This window comes from Cryptomeria japonica, chromosome 10 (genome assembly GCF_030272615.1).
Source record: "Cryptomeria japonica chromosome 10, Sugi_1.0, whole genome shotgun sequence".
Classification (NCBI taxonomy): Eukaryota; Viridiplantae; Streptophyta; class Pinopsida; order Cupressales; family Cupressaceae; genus Cryptomeria; species Cryptomeria japonica.
This window is the reverse complement of record NC_081414.1, coordinates 275,007,339-275,014,368: the sequence shown is the minus strand read 5'-3', so window position 1 is coordinate 275,014,368 and position 7,030 is coordinate 275,007,339. Positions and strand designations below refer to the sequence as shown.

The following is a 7,030-nucleotide window of genomic DNA, read 5'->3' as shown; positions in this document are numbered from 1 at the left end:
TTGGAACTATCGCAATTTCGACTCTTTAGTTTACTTAGAGTTATTTGAAGTCATATTCAGTGAATCCTATTGCAGCTCCATCGACCACCCAGAGCTGCAAGACAAAGGCATATCCTTCAACTATGTGGGCAAGGGATTTTATCTGTTCAGTTGCAACGAGAAACGCCGTAAGTTTTTTGTAGGTTTCCTATTGGATTTTAATGGGCCCATGATTTAAGAGCCCTGCCATTGTTTTTAACCATTGTCATATCTCAGGAAGCCGTGGATGAAACAATGGGTAACAAAGACAAACGCATAGAGGTGTTTGATCCGTGAGATTAAGGAGAAGTTTAATTCTATGGAGGACGGTGAGATAAGTCCGAGTGCATATGATACTGCTTGGCTGGCAAGAGTGCCCGCCATTGATGGCTCCCACCAAGCCCAATTTCCCCAGACCATTAACTGGATAATTGATAACCAGTTACGGGATGGTTCGTGGGGGCAGGAAAACGGATTCCTTGTAAGCGATAGAATCCTTAATACTCTCGCCTGTGTCATCTCACTTAATATCTGGAACGCTGGCAAGATTCATGTGCAGAGAGGTTTTATGTTCACTATAATATGTACTTATGTTCTGTGTTATTAAATAATAGCGAGACACGCAATGCATGTTAGATTTTCACAATCCATGAGAATGTTTTGTTTCAAATAGCTTTGTATTTGCAGGCCTTGAGTTCATCAGAAGACATGCAAAAGGAATGACGGAGGAGATGCCAGCCAACGGAACGTCTAAAGTGTTTGAGATGGTCATTCATGCATTGCTCAACGAATCCAAAAGCCTTGGCCTCGATGTGGACCAGGACTATTTCAAGCAAATCAGTGAAAGGAGGGAGGCGAACATGAAAACGTAGAATTCAATCCATATATCTTTCAGGAAAGAGAAATTTAGAAAGAAAGTATCTAATTGCTGTTGTTGTTTGTGGATAAGATTGTGTTTGAATTTAGAATTATCATCTTTTTAAGTCTTTAATAACTTTTTATTAAATCTACTTTAAAATGTTAGTAAAATTAAACACAATCTAATAAAAAAACCAATAACAATTAATGAATGGATTGTGAATATCACAAAACATCTATTTAAGAAATAATTTGTCTAACGCAGGATTTCTGTAGAACGCCTCCATCTCGTTCCCACCCGCGTTTTGTACTACTTAGAGGGCGTACAAGATGTAGTGGATTGGAAAGTCATACTTAACCTGCAATCCAAGGATGGGTCTTTCCTTGGCTCGCCATCATCTACAGCTTGTGTCTTTCTGGATACTGGAGACAAGAAATGCCTAGAATTCTTGACCTCCCTTCTTTCTAAGTTCAAAGACCATGGTAAAGCATTATAGAATTATGAAATGTAGAAGTTAATATGAGCATAGAGCTGCTACAAGGTTGCTGCAACTTTAAGTAAACTGATTTGGACATTGATTTTGCAGCTCCATGCGTGTATCCAGTGGATATTTGTGATCGTCTGAGGGCCGTTGATAATGTTGAAAGTTTAGGGATTGACCGTTATTTCCAAACGGAGATCAAACGGAGATCAAACATGCCTTGGATTATGTCTTCAGGTGACTGTTAGATATGTTATTCTAGCTCAACAGTTTTAACAGAAATCTATGTTAAAAGCATGCATGAATTCTCAGGTATTGGGATAAAAGAGGCGTTGGGTTTGGAAGGGTGAGTCTGGTTCCTGACATTGATTGCACCGCCACTGGCCTCAGACTTTTGAGACTTCATGGCTACAATGTCTCACCAGGTACATCATATAGAATCTATGATTGTTTTGAAAGATATTAAAAGCCAATTGTAAGAAAGAAGAATGAAGGATTTATCTCTACAACCAGTTTTCTATTTAAAGAATGATTACTAATCTTTTCATGTTGCAGATGTTCTGGAAAATATAAAAGGCGAGAACTTTACGGTGGGGGACCTTCCGATATGCTAAGCCTATACAAATGTTCGGAAGGTCCCCCACCGTATCCGAAGCGAATTTGTACAGGCTTAGCAACATTAATGAGAGAAGCGAATTTCATGGCCAAGGCTTACCTATCCGAATGGATACAAAGCAACAGCTTTTCTCGTCAACTGGCTGTCAGGAAAGACCTTGTAATGTTACTTTATTCATTTGTTCGTCTATGCAGATAGAACATGCTCTGAACTGTCCCTGGTACACGAATTTCCCAAGATTGATGGTCAGATATCACATCGAACACTTTTCATCTAACCAGCTGTGGATGGAGAAGATACTGTATCAGTAAGAAGGGTTTCATATACTTTCTCAGAATTTTAGAATCGAGTATTCAGTGCACTAAACCAAATAACTTGTATTTCAGAATATGCCCAATTTGAGCGACGAGAGATATTTAGAGCTCGCCAAACTGGATTTCAACAGAGCACAGGCTTTACACCAAATGGAAATTGAAGAAATTACCGGGTATTGTTAAATTTGTTGTAAAATGAAACAACAATGCATTCTTTTTAAGTAGCAAAGATGGTATAAGAAGTGCGGTTTCTCGGCGCTCACATTCAGTCGTCATAGACAAGTGGAAATACACTTCAGCGCTGCAGTGGTGATGTTTGAACCAGAATACTCTGCTTGTAGAATTGCCTACACAAAAGTTGCCTCTCTCCTGATATTTCTAGATGATCTCTTTGATGCCCACGTATCTTTTGACCAAGTAAAGCTATTTACTGAAGCTGTGAAAAGGTGGGTATGGCTCTCTATCTCCCAATCTATAATGGGCGAAATACATGTTAAATTATTTCATTCCTTGTTTAATATAGTTTCTCTGCTTGCTTTAGATGGGATTTATCTCTTTTAGACCACTTTACGACAGACATGAAAATCTGCTACCTGGGTCTGTATAACACTGTAAACTAATTGGGGCAACAAGCAGTCAAGGCTCAAAGACGTGACGTGCTTCCCTAGCTTCGCTCAGTAGTAAGTATACATTTAATTTTATGAGTTCTTTCGAGATTTGATGGAAGCTATTTACTATATATGGGTATATATGGGTAAAAGTGCAAAGCTCTCTCATACTTAAAGGAAATGGTCAATGTTCATTCAACTTTTTAAATTGTTTGAAATTTCTTTAAAATTTTTAAAAATTATTTGAATATATTTTTTATGAAATAAACAATTAATTGCTGATAAAATATTCAAACTGAAGTGACACGAGGCGTCACACTTTAGATAATAAATTTTATCTTTTTTTTTTTACTTTTTTTTGTGTATATTGATAACTTGAAAGTTTAGCACTCTTGTCCTAATCCTTATGGTGGGGCATTTAGTGGGAGGACCTGTTGTCATCTACATCCGAAGAAGCCGAATGGGCACATGCAAAGTGTGTGCCGCCATTAAAGGAGTATGTGGAGAATGCAAAAGTGTCAATTGGGTTGGCAACAATCATCCTCAACTGTATATTTTACACGGGAGAGCCTCTTCCAGATGAACTTCTTTGCCAACTTGATTTTCGAGCACCTTTTCTTCATCTCGTATGTTTGACAACACGTTTAATGAATGATGCTAGAACTTTCACGATGAGTATTGTACTTCAATGCAATATTATTTGTTTTGTACATAGTAATAAATTGGCTTCTCGTTAGGCCTAACTGGGTTTTCGTTTTGTAATTAATTCAACGCAACTTGAGAGAGATAATGGAGAACTGGTATCTTTCATACAATGCTACTGGCAAGAGCATCTTGAAGTCACAGAGGAAGATATTCTGAGTCGTCTATTTGATTTCAACCAAGAAAGTTTGATTGAATTGACTTATGAGTTTTTAAAGCCTGGGGTGATACCAAAATGCTACAGAAAGCTTCTTTTCAACACTACAAGAGTAACCCAATTCATTTTCAAGAGCAATGATGGCTTTGAAGTGTCTGTCCATGAGATGCAAGACAACATTAAAAAAAAATTGGTTGAACCAGTCGTTTAAAATGGTCCCAACCTGAAAGCTTACTAATGTATTGTTTGTTGTTCGTTCCAGTTTTCTGAGCACAAGAGCTCATAATTAAGGTGTTCAAACTTAATAAAACTTCAATTTTATGTCAGTTGTTAAGTAAGGAGTGGGTTTTGTGATATATATATATATATATATATATATATATATATATATATATATATATATATATATATATATATATATTTGATTGGTAATTGGCCGAAGTCTGAATAGCTTTTGACTGGAGCTATGAACCAGTGGGGACACAGTAGGGGCCCCCATCCCCATTACATATCTTTGAATTATTATTATTATGTTTGATTAGATTGACCCCAAGACCTTCTCATCCTATAGAAGGCCAAGAGTCACAGCTTAGAGTTCCATTAGATTGACCCCAAGACCTTCCCCATCCTATGGAAGACTAAGAGTCACAACTTAGAATTTCACTTCAGATGTCCCTATTGGGAGTTGAACTTGGGTCTCCACAGTGAGAACCTAGTGTTTTAGCCAGTTAAACTCAACCCCTTGGATGATGTTATATATTGATTGTATATTTTTACCAAAGTTTTAAAATAAGACCTAATAAGGTGAAAATAATAGATAATCCATTAAAAATAATTGAGGTTATAAAGCTTGCGAAGACCCAAACATTGATGTGACTTTTTTTGGATGCCCTTACAACATTAAGCTAGTGCAAAATTTCAAAGGTTTTGATTGGGTTCTTATCATATCCTTCACAATTTCAATAATAGAATTTTTATTATTTAGATAATGTATATAAAGTTCAATATGAATAAATTTAATAAAATTTATAAAATTTTAATAAATTTGTTTGTTAATATACTGTTGGAATATTTGAGGTTTAAAATATAGAATTGTAGGATTGCATCTTTAAGAAGATATATGTAGAAATTGCATTTGGAATTTTCATCTCTATTGTAAATTATCATTAGATTGGTAAGAGAAAAAATAAGATTATGTATTATGAAATTAATCAATATTAAAGTAAATGGAACATTATGCATCCACAATATTATACAAAACTTAAAGATTTATGTAAGAAACCCTATCAAAAGAGAACCAATTGAAAAATAATATTCATAATTATATTATTTGAAATCAAAATAGATTAAATATAATAAGCTCTCAACAAAGTTTTAATCTACAATATACATCCTTTGTAATCACTCTAATATTCTGCAACAACAATAGCATATCTTGCGATATCCTCGAAGCATGCACAACTATCTAATATCGATGCATTCACATGAAGTGATAAATATGGATACATATAATGAAATAATTATACAACTAACTTCCTAACTAACTTATAAAATAAAAATAATGATGAATATATATTATTATAACATATGGCATCAACATACCACACTTGCCACTAGTTATGATGTCCCTATGTGGATAGACACCTTATATATTTTTCATTTTTGTGTACAATGAAATAATTTTTAAGTCTTAACATTATTAATATATATTCATACTTCTATTGTGCACCCCACTACCAACCCCTCACTTGTGGTAGCACATACAAGTATAGAATCAATATGAATTACATATAGCACCTTGTTCCATTCTCTAGAATATTATCTCACTCTTAGATTAAGTTGCATGAAATAGAGTTGTACAACAAGTGATTTTGTACTATTATTTATTCCTCCATCAAAATTTATTTACATATGCAATTGCCAACTCTCCTTCTAGATCAATTGTGGTTTCTATGACAATACAATTAAATATAGGCAAACCATATGCATATTACAACTTACTATCATGGAATCACTATATGTTAGTTAGCATAAATATTTTAGGAAAATGCCTAAAATCTCACCACATTATACTCTACAAATAGACCCTTCCTACAAGGACTCTATATATTTGCATATCAACAATTCCCTAATATTATCCTCACCAGTCATGGTAAAAAATTTACCTAGCGCAATCTAGTTTATAGGGGGCCTACCCAATTCTCACAGTTTAAAAAAAAGTTCTAATATTTATCCTATTTTATATTTTTCAAGGAGAGTGTAATATTTAGCCAAAAAAAAATTCCATGCCTAGAAGTGGGATAACCCCATAGCAAATATACACCACATGATCTTGGAAATAGAGAAAGTATTTTAATTTAATGCCATCAGGATAAAATGCTTTCAAGACAAATAAATGGTATGCAACTGTATCTATTTGGAATGCATTACCCAAACAACACAATTGATCAGTTGCACACGAAGTTCCACGAGTGTGATCTTTTTCAAATCCTAATATAATTTCTATCTCGTCAACCTCTACAAGAGCCACCTAACCTGGCCCCACCCAAACCAAGTTCCATTCTTCGCACTTTTCAAGAATGTATTTCTATTTACTATCTTGCAGTTTGCCTCGTGAATTTTCAATTATAGTGCAAAGTTCTTTATGAAGCATACCACCACATCGTCTAGAGTCTATGCAATTCAATTTTTTTCTTTAATCCCATGGAGGCCAATAGTCCTTTTCTGAGGAAGTGTTTCCTGAATAGTCATGGGGGGGGAGAGGTAATGCTTGAAATCGCCCTTCTATTGGGAGATTGTGTACATAACCTCTTGGTCTTCTGGAAGCCGAAAAGTACTTTGAGTCCACCAACTCTGGTTCCACACTATAGAAATTTTTGGATATTGTCTTCCAAATATCCTTCGGTGTAAAGGCATCATTCTCATAATAGAAAAAAGGTGGCCCTTGCATGAACACATCGATTTCCTCCAAGCATGGCCTAATAGGTTTCCCAGGAATTCCAAAACCAGTTAGTCCCTCCAGACATAAATTAGAGATGTCACATCATACACTCCACACATTGTTTGTTTGTATTACATACTCTCTATGTATTTATAACCATTTAACACTTTCCTCTGCTTTTCTCCAATTGCTCTCTTCTAGGCAGTTGATGAGCTTGTTTCCATGTCATTCAAGATAATGCCTGCTTGCTTTCTTTTACGAAATTTACTTGCACACGAGTCTTCAGCTTGTATCTTCTGCTTCCACACAGGTATAAATTATAATTCACGCTTAG

The 7,030-nt window shown here is 35.2% G+C and overlaps 1 pseudogene; it reads left to right on the top strand.

Annotated features, from left to right (window-relative positions):
- LOC131035458 (bifunctional levopimaradiene synthase, chloroplastic-like) overlaps positions 1-3,966 on the top strand; it is a 33,650-nt pseudogene extending 29,684 nt beyond the window's left edge.
- Positions 3,967-7,030: the final 3,064 nt, after the last annotated feature.